General features: G+C 38.0%; 1 non-coding gene across 1 annotated transcript; it reads right to left on the bottom strand.

The window, feature by feature from the left end:
• Nucleotides 1–18,446: 18,446 nt before the first annotated feature.
• Nucleotides 18,447–18,553, bottom strand: LOC131232138 (small nucleolar RNA R71). The gene has a single exon (XR_009164746.1). It is a non-coding gene; the product is annotated as a small nucleolar RNA R71 (small nucleolar RNA).
• Between the last annotated feature and the right edge of the window lie 1,244 nt (nucleotides 18,554–19,797).

Here is a 19,797-nt window from a genome sequence, read left to right as displayed (position 1 = left end):
AATCCAAGACCATTTGTTAGATACCTACAATATTATGGTATTGTTGTCCAGTACACCATGCCTGAAACTCCAAAGCAAAATGGTGTGGCTAAAAGATGCAATTGCACCATTATGGATATGGTGCGTAGAATGGTAAGCAATTCAACATTGCCAGAATCTCTGTGGGGTGTTGCGATAAAAAATGCAGTTCATATCCTCAAAAGAGTCCTCGATAAGAATATACGTAAAATCCCTTTTGAGTTGTAGAATGGGAGAAAGTCAAGTCTTCGATATCTGCATGTTTGGGGATGTCCTATTGAGGCTAAAGTTTATAACTCGCATGAAAGAAAGCTCAATCCTAGAACTATAAGTTATTTCTTTATATAATACTCGAAAAGGTCAAAAGGTATAACATCCCAGATTTTTGATATTTTGGATTTTCAAAAACCCTTGAATTTTTTTATTATAATTAACTTAAGTTGTCACTTACTAACCATTAACACTCGATGTTAGCATATATGCATGTGGTACCAATGAAAACCCTACAAATCTGATTAATCAACCATAGAAAGCCAATGAATCTGGCCAATCACTTAAACATCAAGTTTAGCCACGTGATTTACTCACATCGAGCCCAAATATAACTGACCTATTGCTAACTAATCATAACAACCACAACTAAATAAAGACCTACTAAAATCTGAGATAACTAGTGGTCAGATCTTAATTCACTTATCCTTTTACCCTAAGAACCAAAGACTTAGGGTGATTATAACCGAATCATCATTTCTATTAATTGCGAATAGGCCACACTATGAACTTAGCTAATCGAAACCCTAATAATTATGCACATGAAATATCGCTACCCAATTCATTCTAGAAATGCCCTGATTATCCAAACAATCTTTAGACCACTCATTAGTGGGCCACTAAACTCGATGTTATAGAAATATGTTCGTCTTAGTGGGCTTGACGTCTAGCGTGAGACGTCGAGATGAGATCGTGTCTCGAATTGTTCAACTTAGACTCGCAAGGCGAGTGCTTAAGTTGTACGAATACTTTATATGAAAATCTGAAACTTAAGTGAAATTAGTCCATTTATTTTTCACGAAGTTGTAACTTTCAGATCATCAATTCACGAACAAATTCGGGGTGCTAACTAAAGAAATTTCTCCACACATATCCATATAACTACGGTCTCAATTGATCATTGGTGACCGTTGATCTAAGTTAGGGCCTTCCCAGTTGATTGGCACACCTGATCATTGTCTAGTTATGACCAAACAAAGATCACATTATTGGACACCTATACCATGGTTTAGATTGACCCATATGCGTTTCATCGTGTCCCATTATTGGGAAACAACCTCCTTTAGGGTTAGAATAATAAACAAAGGGCCATTGGGACCATTTATACACTTTTTAGCACTATATAAAGCCTTCATTTGGGCCACCCCTCTCCTCATATGAATTTTTCCTTAGAAAGAAAGAGAAAAAATGGAGAAAGAGAGAAGAGAAAGAGGAGGAAGGAGAAGAGAGAGTGCTTATGATGTGAGTGTTAGTGCACCTCCACCCTCTTATCCCCTTTTTAGCCACCTCACCATAACTAGAGCCATTGTCGGAGCTTTTCTGGTAACGATTGGAGGTAAATGTTGAATCTCACTTGTAATTTAGGGCTTCAAAAAGTGTTTGTCCCTAATCTCACAAGCTTGTATGCTTATCTAGGTCTTTCAATGATATTTTCCTAACACTTTAATTCTACGAGAGTTGTGAGTCAAGCAGATAATCACAATGTACAGACCATTATTTCTAGGCTATCTTTTATCGACCCTTAAGAGTCTCGGTTAATGATTAGTTGCTTATAGATAAATTTGTGTATGCTAATATGTTAACATTTTGATTTTGCTATAATATATGTTATTTGCTGGATATGGATGCTCATATGTTTAATGAAATGCTTGAATGGTGGAATGTGTTGCTTTGTCAAAACTGATGTGCTTGATTTAATGCTTAAGTGATTGTATTACTTTATACATGCTCATATGTTTGATTTAATTCCTTAGTAAATGTAGTACCCCATGAATGCTTACATGTTCAATGAAATGCCTAAATAGTTGTGTAGTAGAACTTATGCTATAATTGCGTGATGTAGTGTTTAATCCAATTGATACTTAGAATTGTTAGGATGTTGGGTCAGTTGGCTAACTGCCTAAACTAAAGGGGTAACCTAAGTTAGGGTGGTCACCCTAAGCTTGTTCGATCGACCCGGGTTGAACACGAACGATCGACAATAGCTAGACTACACGGGATGCTTGCACTCAATGTTAGTTGCACCGGGGTTCTCTCATGTCAATCTAATTAATCCACTAGCCGATTGATCATGTATGTTCAAAATATATTACACGACCAAATAGAATCTAGGATACCCCGTTCCTAATGGATGTGTCCATTCATAACCGTTAATGTGATACGATCCCACTAAGACTTATGAGCTAGGCATAGTGACATGGGACACCGTGTCTAAGCTATCGGCCTACGCTGGGGTGACGATCCTCCTTATAGTGACTAGTGAGCACTAATGGAGGTAATAGATCATTGTTCGAATGGCCCCTATCAAATTACCCAGCCGATGGTTTCGAGCCAGAGTACCGTTCGAACAATCAGGCGTGAATGGAATTGGGTGACAAACCATTTTCTTTTGTGGTGATTTTATTTTATGTGATAAGTTCGTACCTCAGAACTGAGTGATCATAATCGGTGTTTGGGTGATGTCCCATACCGAGTTGATTCTCATACATTTGGGTATCATGTTGTACCTTTGAAATCATTAATTTGTGAGATAAACAGGTGATACCTAAATTTGGATCAATGGACGCTGGTAAAGAGCCGCTACATGCCGAATGAGCCACGTGATCTGGATAAGGACTTGTGATATAACATCGCTATCCAAACTTCACCAATATGCTGGATGAATGAAACTTAATAATTACTCGACTAACATACGCATCAATCACATTACACTATATTGGATGTGACAATTTGGCGTTGGAGTTGCGTGAAAAAGAAGTGTTGACATTTACAAAATAGGCGTTGAAGTTGCTTGTGAGGGAGTGTTGGATTGTGAGGTGCGTGCATCATTTCATAATCTCCCTCACGCATTTAACAAAAGTATTTAGGAAGTGCTTGATTTCTTATTTTATTATTAATTACGCTAAATGAGTCGATAACATGTGTGACTTATAACTAATGGAACTACTGAGTTAGCTACTCATTCCCACCTATGACGGTGTTTTAAAACACTAACTAGAGATATCATTAATGTGGGTACTAGTGAGACCTTAGACGAGTAGGCTTAGATCGATTTGTGCAATGTCTTTATGTTTTGGAGGATTTGACGTAATTAAAAACTCTACACTTTAACCATCTCGGGTATGTATATTGTGGCTTGTATAATCCTTATTTATACGAACACCACTTTTTAATTGTACTTTGATTGTTTGCACTATATTTGTTGATTTTTGTTATCTCTGCTTTGCTTTGGTTCTGCTAAATTAAATTGTGCAATTTTGATTATTTGTGTGTTGAATAAATGTAAATCTAAATTAAGTCACACGTGCATTTTCATTTAATTAACACCCGGGAACTTGGGATCAGAGTCTATATACTCGAGTGTTAATTTTTGGGGCGTTACAAGTTGGTATCAGAGCGGAGTATTGAGATAACCAGGACCTTAGGAATGAGGACTATACAAACCACAATAACTAGAGTTGAAAAATTTATGATTAGATATTTGGTCTTATTGGGGATCTCCTTGATTTTAAGAGTACCCGTTAGTGTAGAAAATCCAATAAACTAGAGACAATGAATTTTAGGACCAAATTCTGGTTTGATATAATTTTGAATTTAAACTTAGAAATGATGAATAATAGGATCAAATCCCCGATTTTGTGATGCTTTCGAACTTTAACCTAGAAATCAGAAACTTAGGACCGTCTTGGTTAATTTTGTCGCGTACGAAGTGTTTGAGTACATGTGATTCTAACTTAGAATGAACAAAATTTGGTAAACCCTTTTTGAGAGTAAAATTTAGCGTAGGGATTCAAAGACTCTGTAAGATGAGTAATCCGAGCTTAGTTGAAACCTGACCAACAAGTACAAATTTTTTTTGAAAAAAATAGAGAAGAAAATGGACGATAAGACTTGGTGTCATCAAGTAACAGTTAAGAAATTTCCTTTAAAAAAAAGAGGGGGTTTGAAATCCTCGGTGAGAGCTTGAATTACATTTAAAATGCTTCTAAGAGTTGCATGTGTGATATGTGTGTCACTAAACTATTAAACCATTGGGCACATGGCCCACTAATGATATCCTAAAACAACTAGATTATCAATTGCATCATTATAATTACTTTAATATAATGATCATCACTGTCCAAACATTGTCCATGTAAATCAATGGTTAAAAAAATCGTTTATTAGTCACTCGGACATGATCTTGTGCTTGTGGCCATCCGATACTTGTAATCTCATCGTTTTCGAGCAATGCATATATTTCAATGGGCTTATTACAACCATTATGTCAAATATTATATACATTCACCAATTAGAGATATTAAAGTTGATTTAATAATTAAATTTGAACCCTTATAAATATACCATGTATAACTACTTTTGGATTAAAGTTGATTCCAAATCTATGGTGTCAAACACAATAGGAGGATTTTGAATCCATGGTGTTCCAATTCCAGAGGGTTCCAAATACATGCTCCTAAATGGGCCCTTAAGAAAATGGGAGGCCTAAGAAACAAATAAAAGGATAGACGAGGATGTTTCAGTGTGTGAACCATAGTGCCGCCGCCAATTTCCGACAGAGGACGGCGTTGTGATGTAGGGATGGGCGTGATGAGGTCGATCACTGTCTTGCTCAAGGGGATAACTACTCTGAATTCACGGAGTTTCTCTAGACTCCACAAAGAGATACCTCAAATCCACAAGGGAAAATAAAAAAATAGAAATAAATACTAGAAAATTTAAAATTTCATTATTAGATAATAAAAACAAATTTACAATCCTTTAAATAGTGATACCAAACATTGTAAGAAGTTTCAGAATCAAACTCCAACTCAAACCCCTAAAATTCGTAACTTAATAGAAATAGTAAATTTGTTATTTATAGTAAGTGTCCTATCTGGCTTAATCACTTTATTCTTCTAATTTTTCTAAGCACTTTTCATGTTGGACACAACTCTTAAAGCTCAAAGGATGAAGAGTTATAATCAAACTTAAACTTATTATAAATAGTAAAAACAGAAATAAAAAGAATTTTCGACCATCGACCAGATGAAATCTCACAAAATAGTCAGGTTGGTTGGCTAAAGTAGCTTCTCCTACCCTAAAATCGTATATGCTACGTCGAGTAACTCATTTCGGGTTGTGAGATATATGTGTGTGTGTCTGTGTATGTATGTATACATACATACATACATACATACATACATATATATGTATGTATGTATGTGTGTGTATATATATATGTATGTATTTATGTGTGTGTGTGTGTGTGTGTGTGTGTGAGAAAAATGTGTAAAAAAAAATTCTTTGTAAAAAAAAAAAAGCAAATTCCAGCAGCGCCCTACCGGACCACCGGTGGTGCCACCATGGGATTAGAGGCACCATTGCTGGAGTGGTAAGGATGGGAAGCCCCACTGTCGGTAATTTTTGAATTTTTTTTGCTTTTTATGTCGACTTCAAACATTCATATCTCCTTCAATATAACTCCAATTGGGGTGATTCAAAGCCAGAATGAAGCTTAATAAGTCTAGTTTTATATATAAAAAAATTAAAAAAAATTAAAAATTAAAATATATTAAATTTTAGGATGCTTTGACAGTTGTACAAAAATAATAATTTTTCTACAACTCCAAATGAAATAAAATTTTGTGGGATGAGTTTAAACTTAATTATAACTTACTGTAAAAATTTTAAAAATAATTGAATAACTGGAAGTATGAAAAACGTTACAAGCAATAGAGGTATTTTGGAATCATACAGAAAATTGTTAGTTTTGGTTAGTTGGTAATTCCAGAATTTTTATAATTTTTATGAAAGATCAAATGAAATAAAAGTAAGATTAATAATGGATTACTAGAAAATTTATAAAAATAATTTAGTAACTAAAAGTGACAAAAATGTTACGAATAATAAAAGGGTTGGAACTAAAATGTTTTTGCAACTACAAGTTGTCGATGGACCAGACGTATATTTTTCATCTTAAAGTTTTAGTATTCGGTGTCTATTTAGAATTATTTCTAATAATAATAGGAATCATCTTGTGATTAAATTAATTAATTTATATATATATATATATATATATATATATATATATATATATATATATATATATATATATATATATATATATATTTCCATCTTAAGTAGTTTTCAGTGTAGTTGAATTAGGACCCTTGAGTAGGATTGAGTTTGATAGTTAATACTCTGTAAGTTCATATTAGAGGCGGACTATGGTAGAATATTTTAACTTTTCTTATTCTCTTATGAATTTAAGGTTTATACCATGTAAAAGATACGGTGTTCTTCATCTTCCATTTTCACACCCTTCTTAATGTAGTCAAGCCTTTAAACCTCTAAAATATCTTAGAACTTCCGATTCTTCATTCCCTCTCGAAAGTACCAAAATTAAAGCATGATTTGCTCGTAACTCACTAGCCATAGGAATGAGACGGTAACATAAAGATACAATCTTAAGCCCTTAGAAACCTTCCTAGGATAATCATTTGACTATAGGCATAGTGAGAGATTTATTGATCAGTAATTTGAACATGAATTAAAACGAGGAGTTTCTTTGACCAAGACCCGAATGACAACCTTATAAATAAGAGGTTTGAACTTTTCAATAATGATATTTCCTAAACATTTAGGTTGATCGGACTATGGAATTATGTGACCATACATTTGTGAAGTATTCGCGACTTGACCCAATTCTTAATACTAAGTGACTAGCAACAGACTCACTGCTTTGACCAATGTAACACCCCGAATTTTCGTTACCTGAATTTGTAAAAAATCCTTAATTTTTTTGGTAATAACTAGCCACGTCATTACTTGCGGACCATTGACGCTCAAGGTGAGCTTATACGCGACTGGTACCGATAAAGAACTATACAAATAAGATTGATCAACCGTAGAAAACCAATGAACCCAACCGATCACTTAAACATCAAGTTTATCCTTATGATTTGTTCACATAGGACCCAAATCTAACCGACCTACTACTAATTAATCAAGATAATTGTAACTAAATTAAAAGATCTACCCGATTACGAGTCAGATAAGGCCCGAATCTTGACTAATGGACCAAATCAACCCAATTACTCTTTTAGCCTAAAATCGATGATTTAGAATGATCATGACCAGATCTCTACTTTCACTAATTTCAAATAGGCCATACTGTGAACTTAGTTAATCCATACCTCAACAACTGTGCCCAAGAAATCTCCCTGCCCAATTTATTCCAGAAGTGCCCTGATTACCCGAACAAGCTTTACACCGCTCGTTAGTGGGCCGCTAGTTTCAAAATTATAAAGTAATGTCCATCCCACTGGGCTTGTAGTTCATCGCGGACGACAGACTTAGATGTCGCCTGGAAATAAATAATTCATGCTGTCAAGTCAGCACTTATAAAGTGCAACTCGCCCTAGTACAAGCTTAAAATATGAATTTTAAGACAAATGGCCCCGCCGCTTAGGATAATAAATTAAGACATTTCACCTTTCGGATTTCACCCAAATTTACACCATAGGTTGAAGATGTTTCTCTGCACTTGTCCGTAAAATCTGACTGTTGATTGAGGATCGGTGACCATTGATCGAAAACTGGGCCATTCCGGTAGAACCTCGCATCTGTTTGCCGTCAAACTTTGCCCAGCCCTTCATCGGGCCATGAGGCACCTATCCCATAAATTAGATGGGCCAGGCGGCATCAAGACGGCCCCAATAACCAGAAATGGGCTCATAAGGCCATTAGGGGAATTACACTAAATGATAGGGCCAACTTAAATAATTATGGACATATAAAAGTCTAGTTCTCTCTCTCACTCCCATAAACCGTAGCAGTTGAGAGAGAGAGAGAGAGAGAGAGAGAGAGAGAGAGGATTTTTCGGTGTACATTTGATCTTGGCGCTTGGTATTTAAGAATCCTAGCACCTTCACCTCCCTCTTGCCAGAAAACGCTGATCCAAATCGCCATTGGAGCGAGATTCCGCCCAATCTAAGGTAAGATAGGGCTCCAGTTCATGTTTCCTTTAATTCTAACTACATGCATGCATCCTACTGCCATTTTCTTGCAACGCAGGGCCCTGGTACGTCAAGTTTGTGGACCCGGTGACATTAGGACGCTTACAAAGGCTTCCAGTCAGCAATAGGTGCAGACCATTACCTTTAGGTAGCCGATTATTGTGCCTAACATAGGTTTAATGAATATGTGTGGTGCAATATTAGTGCATATTGCTGAAATTTCATTTGGATTGCATGAATGAGATAATAGACTAGGAATTGTTAAAATTATGGGAAGGGTTTGGCCCTAATACCCCCAAATATGTGACTTGTTGATTTGCATGCTATGTAGGGTACAAATATTTAATTTTTTCCAAAATGTTGTTGATTAGTTGTTGATTTCCTGATTAAGTGTTAATTATGCTTGGAATAAAGGCATGAAATGTTGTAAATTGCTGATTGGTGGTTGATTTCCTGATTTTCTGATTAATTATGCTTGGGTGAAGGCATAAAATGTTGTAAATTGGCTGACTAGTTGAGTTACTTGCCTTAATATTCGATTTACAGCTGAATTGAGTGCTTCATGATTGATCTATGGAAGATAAACTTCGGTGTATTGTTATATGACTGCCCATGTGGTTCACTTTAGCCTTTAATTTACCTCCATCTTGAGATCATACCCTAAAATGATATACAAATTTGAATAAAATAGATGAATGACATGTATAAAATAAATACATTATGGTGGGTTCCACAGATTCCCCAATCCATGCTGTACTTGAACCATTTCTTGATGGCAGAAAGGATCAGAACTAATATTCCATCAATATATATATAAGATATAATCACTTTTTAAGATATTTTTGTCATTTTAAAAAATAAGCTAATAATAGTGATTTAGATCAGATAAAAAGTAGCAGAAAAAGAGGCCATCAATGTGGGTGCTAAGATCTAAAGAAAAACTTTTGGGCAGTTCTATGTAATTAGGCCTAGAGGTGTACACGAGTCGATCTGAGTCGAGCTTGGCACAGCTTGGCTTGGCTAGGCCACTTGCTGACCTCATCTCGGACTCAGCTCGGTATGGTCCTTGAGCCTGATTGGCTAGCTCAGCTCGGTTTGGTCAGCAGCTCGGGCCACTTCGAGTTGAGTTCGAGCCAAGATCGAGTCAGGTTCGCTTGTACAGGATTTTCACAAACACATGAACTGAACTTTCAAAATCTTGTTGTATGTAAAGTAGTAGTAATGGATTTATATGTATTTCATCAAACACCTTTTAAACGACATAAAAATCAAGAAAAAAGGGTATTTGTTTAATATACATACCTTCCTTGCCACCAGCCACACTTCATTGAGTCATTTCATCAAACACTTGGTGAGCAGCAACAATATCAAAGTAACCTGAGTCACAGAATTGAATTAATCCGAGTTCGATTCGAGTTGGGTTTGATCGGAGTCAAGTCGAGCTCGAACTCAATTTGAAATTTTTTTCGAGCTCAAAAAATCAGCTCGACTCGGCTTGAACTCAGTTTCAAACCGAGTTGAATCGAGCTTTTTCAAGTCGAGTTGAGCGAGTTACCGTGCTAACTCTGCTCGTGTACAACCCTAATTAAGCCAAATCATGAGTGGCATTTCATAAAAATCCATTTATAAAATGGCTGGTGTCAAAAAATTTCCCTCGTTGCAGTCATATATGGTGATTGGATCGGTGTACCATGGAAGCAGATTGGCTGGTGTACCACACACCAGCTATATTGCTGGTGTAGATACGTGCTGTCCGAAGATGAGCGTCGACGCTCCTCGAGCACCGAGTTGTACAAACGGTTCAAAGGAGATCAAACTTACATGGGCCCCACAATGATGTATTTATTATATCCACACCGTTCATCCATTTTTTGAGATCGTTTTAGAGCATTAGACAAAAAATGAATCATATCTAACGATCAAATGGACCACACCAAAAATAGCAGTGAGGATAATGATTTTCACCATTAAAAAATTCGTAGGGCCATCGTAACATTTAATTTCCATCCAATCTGTTAATAAGGTTACAAATACATAGATGAAGAGGAAAAACAAATTTCATATTGATCCGAAACTTCTGTGACCCCTAAAAGGGTTTCAATGGTAGACGTTCAATCCCCCACTGCATTTTTTAGTGTGGTCCACTTAATCTTTAGATATGTCTTATTTTTTTCTTAAACCTTAAGAAGATTTCGCCAAATGGATGAATAGTTTGGATATAACACATACCTCATGATGGGACCCACAAAAATTTCTGACGTCAACACAGCAACTATATAGCTAATGTGTGGTACACCAGCCAATCTGCATCCGTGTACCATATGGTGTTTTAAAATTGGACCGCGCCTATCTCTAGCTCCGAACGGGCAGACCCTAATGTATCTGTTTATCCAAGCGTCTATCCCTTTTCTCAGGTCATTTTAAGGCATGATAAAAAAATGAGAATTGCTCGAGACGGGCGGGGGTAGGACGCAATCCGACTCTGACCATTCATTTCTTGTGGACTTTCTTCTATTGAATGCGGATCAATTTTTGTTTTTTGTTTTTAGCTTGTTAGTACACCCACTGTCAGTTCACACTTCACTGTTAGCCACCCTCACTAGGGAATCGATACCAAGACCTCAGTGTTGAAACGAGGTATCTTTTACTCAGTCTACCACTTGAGCTATGGATCAGGGTGTAATGCGGATCATTCTTCATTCCTCTAAGGGCTTGTTTGGTCGGGCGAATCCCACGGTATTAGGAGGGATGTGATCAAATTTAAGGTAATAATGAGGACGCCAGTGGATTGCTGGGAATTCCACGGGATGGACTAATCTTGGGACATGATCCGAGCTTGTGTTTGGGACGTCACCTCTATCCCATGGAATGTGAGCCATATCCCGGGATCTCCTATAGTCTGACCTATTTGGTTAGGCATGGAATTGCAGCAATCCCTTAGTGGCAAGTACATCCACCCGTTTGGATGGACGGATGACATCCCAGGAGTTGCAAGCCACTTTGTCATTTCCCCACTGCTTCCAGCCATTGGCATTGGTTGGTGTGCTGTGGGCCCCACATGAACAGTGGATCTCCCTTCAGTTGGGTTGTAGGAAGATTTCAACAGTGGATCAAACTGATTTTTGTTTTTTCCCTCCACCTAGGTTACCTACACGTACTCAATAGTACTGTGGGCCGTAGGAGGATTTCAACGGTGGATATCCAATCACTATTGCTTTCGTGTGGTATGGTCCAAACTAGATTTATAGTCCAAACCGTCAAAATGTTCTGAAAAATCGCTAATAGTCTGATTCAACTGAAGATCCACACACCACGTTAATATTGCCTAATCTGGACCATCCAATCTAAGTGCAAGTCCAAATCAGTGTGATTGTTAGGCAAAAAACACGTGGTGTCTACATATTCAGGGGACCACACCAAATGACTCCTTGCAAATAAACAAAAACTGATTGGATCATGAAGTGTATCAGGTACACATATATAGTGGGCCACACCAATTGAGATGTGGATTGAGACAAAATTATCGACAATGTTAGGAAGTCGATAATATACTGGTGTGGAAGGCAATTGTTAGTCTCTGATATAGGTCACTCAAGCAAAACCATACAATCAAAGATAAAAAAAATTCATTCAGTTACACAACCTCTACAGTTAGAATTTAATAATTATAAGTAGCGCATAGAAAAGAACAATAATGGCAACCAGAACTGCATAGAATATCTCCCCAAAAGATGGGGCATGATCATCAGTCGCCGTGGCCCTAGAAACCATGGCCCGGGTCATTTGTTGGATAGACGAAGTTGATGAATGATGGATATCAACCTTGTCTAAATATGCGGTGACATCAACCACATGAGATACTGTGGCAGGCCTCGACTGTGCATTTGTCCCACCGAAGTAACTCTCTCAGTAGGACACCACTTCCCTCCAATTCTTGAATGCCTGGTGTCTCCCTCCACTGAATCCCTCGACCTCCAGCCTAGCATCATCCCAGTCAGATAAATGCCCGGTCGACGGCCCATGAGAACAACGTAGTACTTCTCTTTTGCCATCTGCATTGACATGTCCATTATTGGCATGAGATTTGTGTAGTAGAATAGGATCACGTTTACTAATTACGCAAAATTGTCCCACAAATAAAAATACAATTAGAGGATCTGAATTTCAATTAACTGATAGTACATACCCTTCGTCCATAGATTGTGTGTCGCTCTATTTGTCTAAATGTGCATAGCAACAAGGATGTGGAACCACAAATGTGCATAGCAACAAGGATGTGGAACCACATATATAAAATATATTAAAGCACAAAAGTAAAGTATTCCCACACCACTTAAATTGGTATACACTGTATACCAATTGTATCAATCCAAAAAAGTAAAAAAAAAAGGGTCACTAGTGAATAAAGAAGTTATTATATTCCCACAAAATAACTGATCGAAAGAACGATGGATAACAACATGTTAGACCGACCCAACCCCCGCATCACCAAAGTTATTGTGGAGTGTTCTCTTCAACCACTTGACGCACCTCTCGGGTTGGAGACTGACAAAGAACGATGCTAGCTTCTCGTCTCTACTCAACAATTGACCAACCTCGATAAACTCTGAGTTGGTTAACCCTTGTACCTCTTCAAGAACATCAAGTACCTTACTAATACGATTGACCTCTTTGCCTAGGCCAAAATCACGCATAGCCTCTGTAATGGTCTTAAGAGAGATGCTGAGTACATCGCAGGGACGAGGAGGCCGCATAAGTTTCTTTGATGTGGTCCCACCTTGGCTACCATCAGAATCAGAAGTTGGATTAGGAGTGCCATGGGATCCGCGTCTTTCCATCGATGGAGTCTCCGAGGAAAAATGACCGTCTGATGAGTCCGCTACATGGTCCTCTAAGAGGTTAATGATATCGTTAAGGTCATCTTCAGTGTGTCTCTCCATTCCTCATTGAGATCTCATTGAATCTGAGAAGATGATGTGGTCATAGTCGTACTTCCTTGCACATATCGTCCCATAGCCTGATCAGATCCGATGATAACCACATGGTCATCCATTCTATCAATTTTTTCCCACGAAGTTTGTCAGCATGGGGGTGAGATTGCAACCATAAAATAAAATTGTAAGTTAGAAAAAAGTACATGTGATTTATGGGTTTGTGAAGGGTTTTGTAAGATGCACTTACATAAAACATACCCTAAGGTATTCCTCCTAGACCTCATCACGGGTTGTAACCACCTTGCTCTCATTATCCCATCCAAATCCATTGGCTGCTAGTATGTCCTTCATGACAATATATTCATGCTTGTAATACGTCAGCTAGTTCTGCACATTCTGCCAGTTAACAGGTATGTCCGTATGCTTCGCGACCTCTTCAGTCGTTGCTTGGTAGGCTTCCCTCTTGAAACATTATCTGCCTTACGTCTCAAAGCAACCTGTTTTACCAGCGTATCGAAAAGAACTTGATCCATTTCTGCACTCCATTTGATTTTAGCCACCCGAGACAGGCTCAGCGAGGGATTTGATAGTCTTCCCATGTGGCGAAGACTGAGTTGGCATCACAGGTGTCCTAACCAGTGAATGTGTCGGTGTCGAATTATCATTAGACCAGAAGTCTGCCATGTCACCTAGGTATGCAGCACGTGTCAAGTACATTTTAATTTCATCTACTTTTAACCTTTTTTCGTGAGAAATTGAACATTCCTGATCAGAAATACATTTCATACTTTTGCAAAACACGCAAAATTTCATAGTCAAGTAATTAATATTATGAGCACCTAAGTATTGTCCGGTCAATATGGAAAATTGCAAATCATAAATAAAATTAATTTGACTATCTACTCCTACTGTTTTGGTGCACATCTGCCCACATACGAGAATCAATATCATCACACACTCAAATCTAAGCATCCTTTTCTTGCTGAGTAACATGCAACAACCATTGCCTCTTGTCATTCGTTGACACCACATGCGGTGTTGGGTTACTCTCCCCTTCAGCAAAAGATATATCGGCATCTTGTGACTCCTGACGAGATGTTCGGTTCGTATGAAATTGTGTAACACACAACATGCTACAACAATTTTCACTTATGTAACTCATACTGAATGGCCATCTTCAATATGGGAAATCTGTCTTTCATTACACCAAAACAACGCTCAATTGTATTGCACAATTGTGCATGTCAATACTTAAACGGCTCATTCTTATTCATAGGCGCTCTCTCGGTTCGATACTCCTGTAAGTGGTATCGTACGCCCTGGTATGGAGCCATAAAATCAGGTGAATGCGCGTATCTAGTATCGACAACATAATATTTCCCTACACAGTTGAATGAATGTTCCATTAAATGGACACTCGAATATTTCACAACTATTAAATAGATGGGTAATCTTTGAAAATCTAACCAGTACCATGCGGGACACGTAATGGATCATCTATTTGGGTCAAAGCATTGTGTAGCACCCTCGTATTCGAAGCTGAACCCTCCTATTCGGTCAATATGTATAAAAAATTCATGTCAAATGAACATTCCGCGAGTACATTTTGTGAGAGGAATCCTTTCCGATTGTGGAAGCTCGCCTGATCCATTGCTTGAACCTGAGCAGGTATGTGTGTCCCATCAATTGCATCGACACAATCATAGATGCATTTCATTAAATTTCTTTTAGGGTTGAACTTGTTAGTAGGGGTATGAGAATAACAACGTAGAAATACATTGGCTATCAATGAAAATGATACGTGAAAGTATGGAGCTCAACTGATATTTCTTTGAATCTTGGAGGGTGTTTTTGATCCTAGTTGTTTAACGAACTCTGGGTATAATGATACAATCGTATCTAATACACGGTTAAAGTGGCGGCTAACGGTTTTGCCGGATCGAATAAATCTGTGCCCTATGACCCGATTGCGAACATTGTGGCCCACGGTGTGGAGGAACATTATTGAGGGTCAAATATTACATATTAGACCCCAGTTACTACCTGATTTTACGAGCATGATATCGTTTAACGTCATATTTTAATCATGTTTATGTTGTAAGGTGAATTTAGGAGCTTGGATTGAAAAAGGGTATTAAAAGCATTAATTTAATGCTAAAAAATCACCAAGGCAAAGGATGGATCTTAGGGGACAGAGATCAAATGATTTACATGCCAAAGATCTGAGAAAATCAAGTGATTAATGATAAAGAGGCCTGAAAGTCTTCCTGAATGTAAGATCACAGGGTTCCTACCATCCGTTTAGCTTGAAACTTTATATCTGACCTAAGGACCCTAAATTAACCGTACATATTTAATTTTATCCATTGGATCTTTGTAAAAGTGGCCCAACGGACAGATTAGCCCATAATTCACTGATCTGGGGCCCACCTGATGTCCGGATATGCTTCAATTTTGGTCTCAACCCCTTAAAAGGGGTGAAAAAATGAATGAACGGAACGAATTATCACAAGACATCAAGGCGGGACACACTTCACGTGGCCGGTGTACACAGCAGGCGTACACCCACTGTACATCGGACCAGCTAAAGCGGTCAACGGGCACTGACCTGAGCGGATTTGAATCTGGATCGAATTCAAAATCCTGCCCGCAACAGAGACGTGCAGACAGATTCGGGTGGGCCACCATAGTCATACATCTTGATGATCCACACCGTTCATTGAATTCAGGAGGTCAAACTGACTGTACCTTGATCTATGGCCCGATTTCCTCAAACATTGCACGTACATGAAGTCTCAAATGCAGGACGGAAGATAGAGTAGAAATTCTATGGGCCACACCTAAACCGATCCAAAACCATCCATCTTTGATCGATTTTTTAACGTGAATCCATTGGACGGAATGGATTTCCTTATCGGCATTGATCAAGGGCCCACCGATCATCACAGCGCAACTTCTTGCACAGGGCCTGCCTCCGTGAAAGCCGGACGATCTGGGTATCTGTGTCCATGGCCAGGATCGGTCCAATGATCCTGGCTGTTCAAAACCCTCTCATGGTACAAGCGATCAAGCCCAAGATGGCTGAATGGAATGGATCCCGCATCAGGATCTCTTTTTTTGCAAAAATATGTTGTGCCAGAAGGATCCGCGGCACTGCTGCTTACGCACCTTCTCACCGTCACAGCACAACCGACCTTCGTTTTTCCTATAAAAGGAGAGATATCCCAGAGACGTGAGCATCCTTAGACGTGGCAGGAATTTGGGAGCTTGGACGTGGAGCACAACAGAAAGAGAGGGGGCATGGACGGCGACAGCCTCATCACTTCTCCTCCTTCTTCCTTCTTTTAGTTTCTTCCTTCTTTCATGGTTTTTTAGTCTAATCATTTCTATGATAGGCTAAACCTCTTAGCTAGGGCTAAGAGGTGAAACTTGTAGCGTGATGGGTTACTTTCTATGCTTTTGATTCATGTTATGTTGAACTGACTTTGATTTTGGTTTGATTATAAGGTATCCTCATAGTTTTTAATGGTTTATTATGACTTAAATTACAATGGATTTGCGATAGCTTCGGGTATGTGCTTTGCATTAGTGAGATTGTGAAGTTAAGAAGCCATGTTGCTCACCATCATATCATGGGCATGGTTGGATGATGAAACCCTTCCTAACGTTCATAACTCCCTTAGATTAGATGTGGAATGGCTAAATTCTGTTGTTTACTTTGTCTCATGGGCATGGTTTTATGATGGAATCAATTCTAATTCTCACACCTCTCAACTCTTGAAAACTAGATCAAAGAAAGTTCAGATTAGTTTTTAATGAAATATCTTCCAACTGGATGAAGATAGGACTCTGATTCTAGTTGTGTTTGTGAATAAAGCATAGATCTCCCTGATCTCTACAAGTGGATCCTTGGTACCCTAGTTTTCCACCTTTGAATTTTACAAGTTTTAGTTAAGATTTCACCATTATTGCCTTAAAATTTCTTGATTTAGATTACATCTTCTTCTAGTTCTAGTTCTAGTTACTTTCAGATTGCGTACAAGGTTCTGTCCCTGTGGATTCGACCTTGGTTCTTACCAAGATTATTACTACATCGCAACCCTATACTTGGGGTGTGAACAAGTTTTTGACACCATTGCCAGGGACTAATCGTTACGTTTTTCTAAGATTAACTAGTTTTAGAATTAGATTAAGATCAGGGTTTTTCTAGTTCTTAATTCTAGTTTTTTTCAATTTTTTATTTCTAGAAACTAACCTGACTTTTCTATTTTGTAGGACCCTGACATAGACTTTCTAAATTGGTAATCTCTTTCTAATTTTCTAGTTTTTCTATCTTTTGTTTTTAGATTAGGTTTTATTTTCTAATTTTAGAAACCTTCTAATTCTAGAATTTCTTTTAATTTTAGAAACTAACTTACTTTCTATTATAGAACTTTCCTAATTTATTTTAGAAACTTTTTATTTTTAGAAAATTTTCCTTTTTAGAAATTAGTTTACTTTCTATCTTTAAAAACTAATTTGTTTTGTTTTATTTTGCAGGATCTAACTAAGGAACTTCAAATTTGGTAACCTCTTTCCAAACTCTTTTCTCTTTATTTTTAGATTTCTGTCTTTTTTTCCTTTTTAGGTTTAGGTTTAGAATCTGAATTGAGGGCTGCGAGTGTTTCATGCCCAAGTGGGTTTGTGACAACACACGACGTCTCTTGACTGAAGGAGGATTGGTTGAGGGGTTGACTATCCATCGCAGGACTAGACACCGCTTGAAATCCCCAGAGTTAATTGAGGTAATGACTGCAAACCAACCTCTTCTACCCCAACCTAGGGTGGAAGACACCATGATGAGAATGAGGTGCATCAAGCACCTTCGCCTCATACTTTTTGAGATTATTTACAACTGGCGGAGGTGAGCACGCCCTCATGAATGGTTTTTCCTGAAAATACGGGACTCATGGATATCAAGCCAGGGGTGATCCAACTCCTTCCTAAATTTTATGGGCTTGAGTCAGAAAATCCATATTTACACCTGAAAGAGTTTGACGAGATCATAGCCACTTTATATTTTCTAAACGTAATTGAAGACACAGTTAGGCTGAAACTCTTTCTCTTTTCTTTGAAGGAGAAAGCTAAGACGTGGTTGCATTCACTACGCCCTATATCTATTAGCACATGGAATGATATGTAAAGGGAGTTCATGCAGAAATTTTTTCCACATCATAAAACGAACACCCTTAGAAAATCAATCATAAACTTCACCCAAAAGGAGGATGAAACATTCTTCTAATGTTGGGAAAGGTTCAAGGATCCTGTCAATTCATGCCCACAATACGGTTTTGAAACGTGACACATTACACACTTTTTCTATGATAGATTGACATCTTCCATGCGCTAATTGGTTGAGATGATATGCAATGGGGAATTCATGAATAAAAATGTCGATGATGTGTGTGACTACTTGGATAGACTTGCTGAAAATGCAAAATCATAGGACACATACCCAAAATCAAGCACCATGTCTAGGCCGACTGAATCTAAGGAGAGGGGTGGAATGTATCTCCTGAAAGAGGATGATGATATCAATTCCAAAGTGACTAATCTCATAAAGAAATTAGAGGCCATGGAATTAAAGAAGAACAAGGTTAATGAAACTGTTTATGGTATCTGTGATTGCAACATTCACACAACTGAAAATTATCCAACAATACCTGCCTTTCGAGGGGTGTTGAATGAGCAATCCAATGCCGTGAACAATTATTAAAGACCTTTCAATGGACCTACCTCCAATGCATACAATCCTGGTTGAAGAAATCATCCAAACTTCAGTTGGAGGAATGGATAAACTGCTACCCCTTAAGGCTTAAATCAAAATCCAAATCAAGAGAAACCTTAAGAAGAACAGATTCAAAATTCCACACAACAATGCAAGAACTTACAAACTTTATGCAAAAGATGGATTCACATATGATGGTTATAGAAAAGGGGATGCTTCCTGCACAACCTCTCCCCAATCTTAAACCGCAATATGAGATAAGTGATCCAAGCTCTTCAAATCAGATGGAGCAAGCTAAATCTATCACCACTCTTAGGAGTGGGAAGATCATTGACAAAACCATTCTGGTTATGTCTGAAAAGCCTAAAGGACTCGAAAGTGGACAAAGATGATGAATCTATCCATGCTCCACAAGAATTAGAACCGAAAGCTCAAGGGAAGCCGGTTGCTCCATTTCCCCAATGGTTGGTTATACTAAAACCTCTCTCTAACTCTCAGGACATTCTAGAGGTGTTGAAACAAGTGAAGGTCAATAGTCCTCTACTTGATGCCGTAAAACAAATACCTTCATTTGCCAAATTCCTGAAAGACTTGTATATGACCAAAAGACGACAAAATATTCAAAAGAAAATCTTCTGGACTGAGAAAGTGAGTGTCATCCTAAAGTAAGATGTGTCATAGAAATGTAAAGATCCCGGTAGCCCAACCGTACCTTGTGTAATTGGGAACTACTGAATTGAGCATGCACTTCTTGATTTAGGAGCAAGCATAAATCTGATTCCTTACTCGGTGTACAAACAGTTAGGTT

This window comes from Magnolia sinica, chromosome 17 (genome assembly GCF_029962835.1).
Source record: "Magnolia sinica isolate HGM2019 chromosome 17, MsV1, whole genome shotgun sequence".
NCBI lineage: Eukaryota > Viridiplantae > Streptophyta > Magnoliopsida > Magnoliales > Magnoliaceae > Magnolia > Magnolia sinica.
Note: the sequence above shows the minus strand (reverse complement) of the source record. Positions and strands in the feature narration are given on the sequence as shown.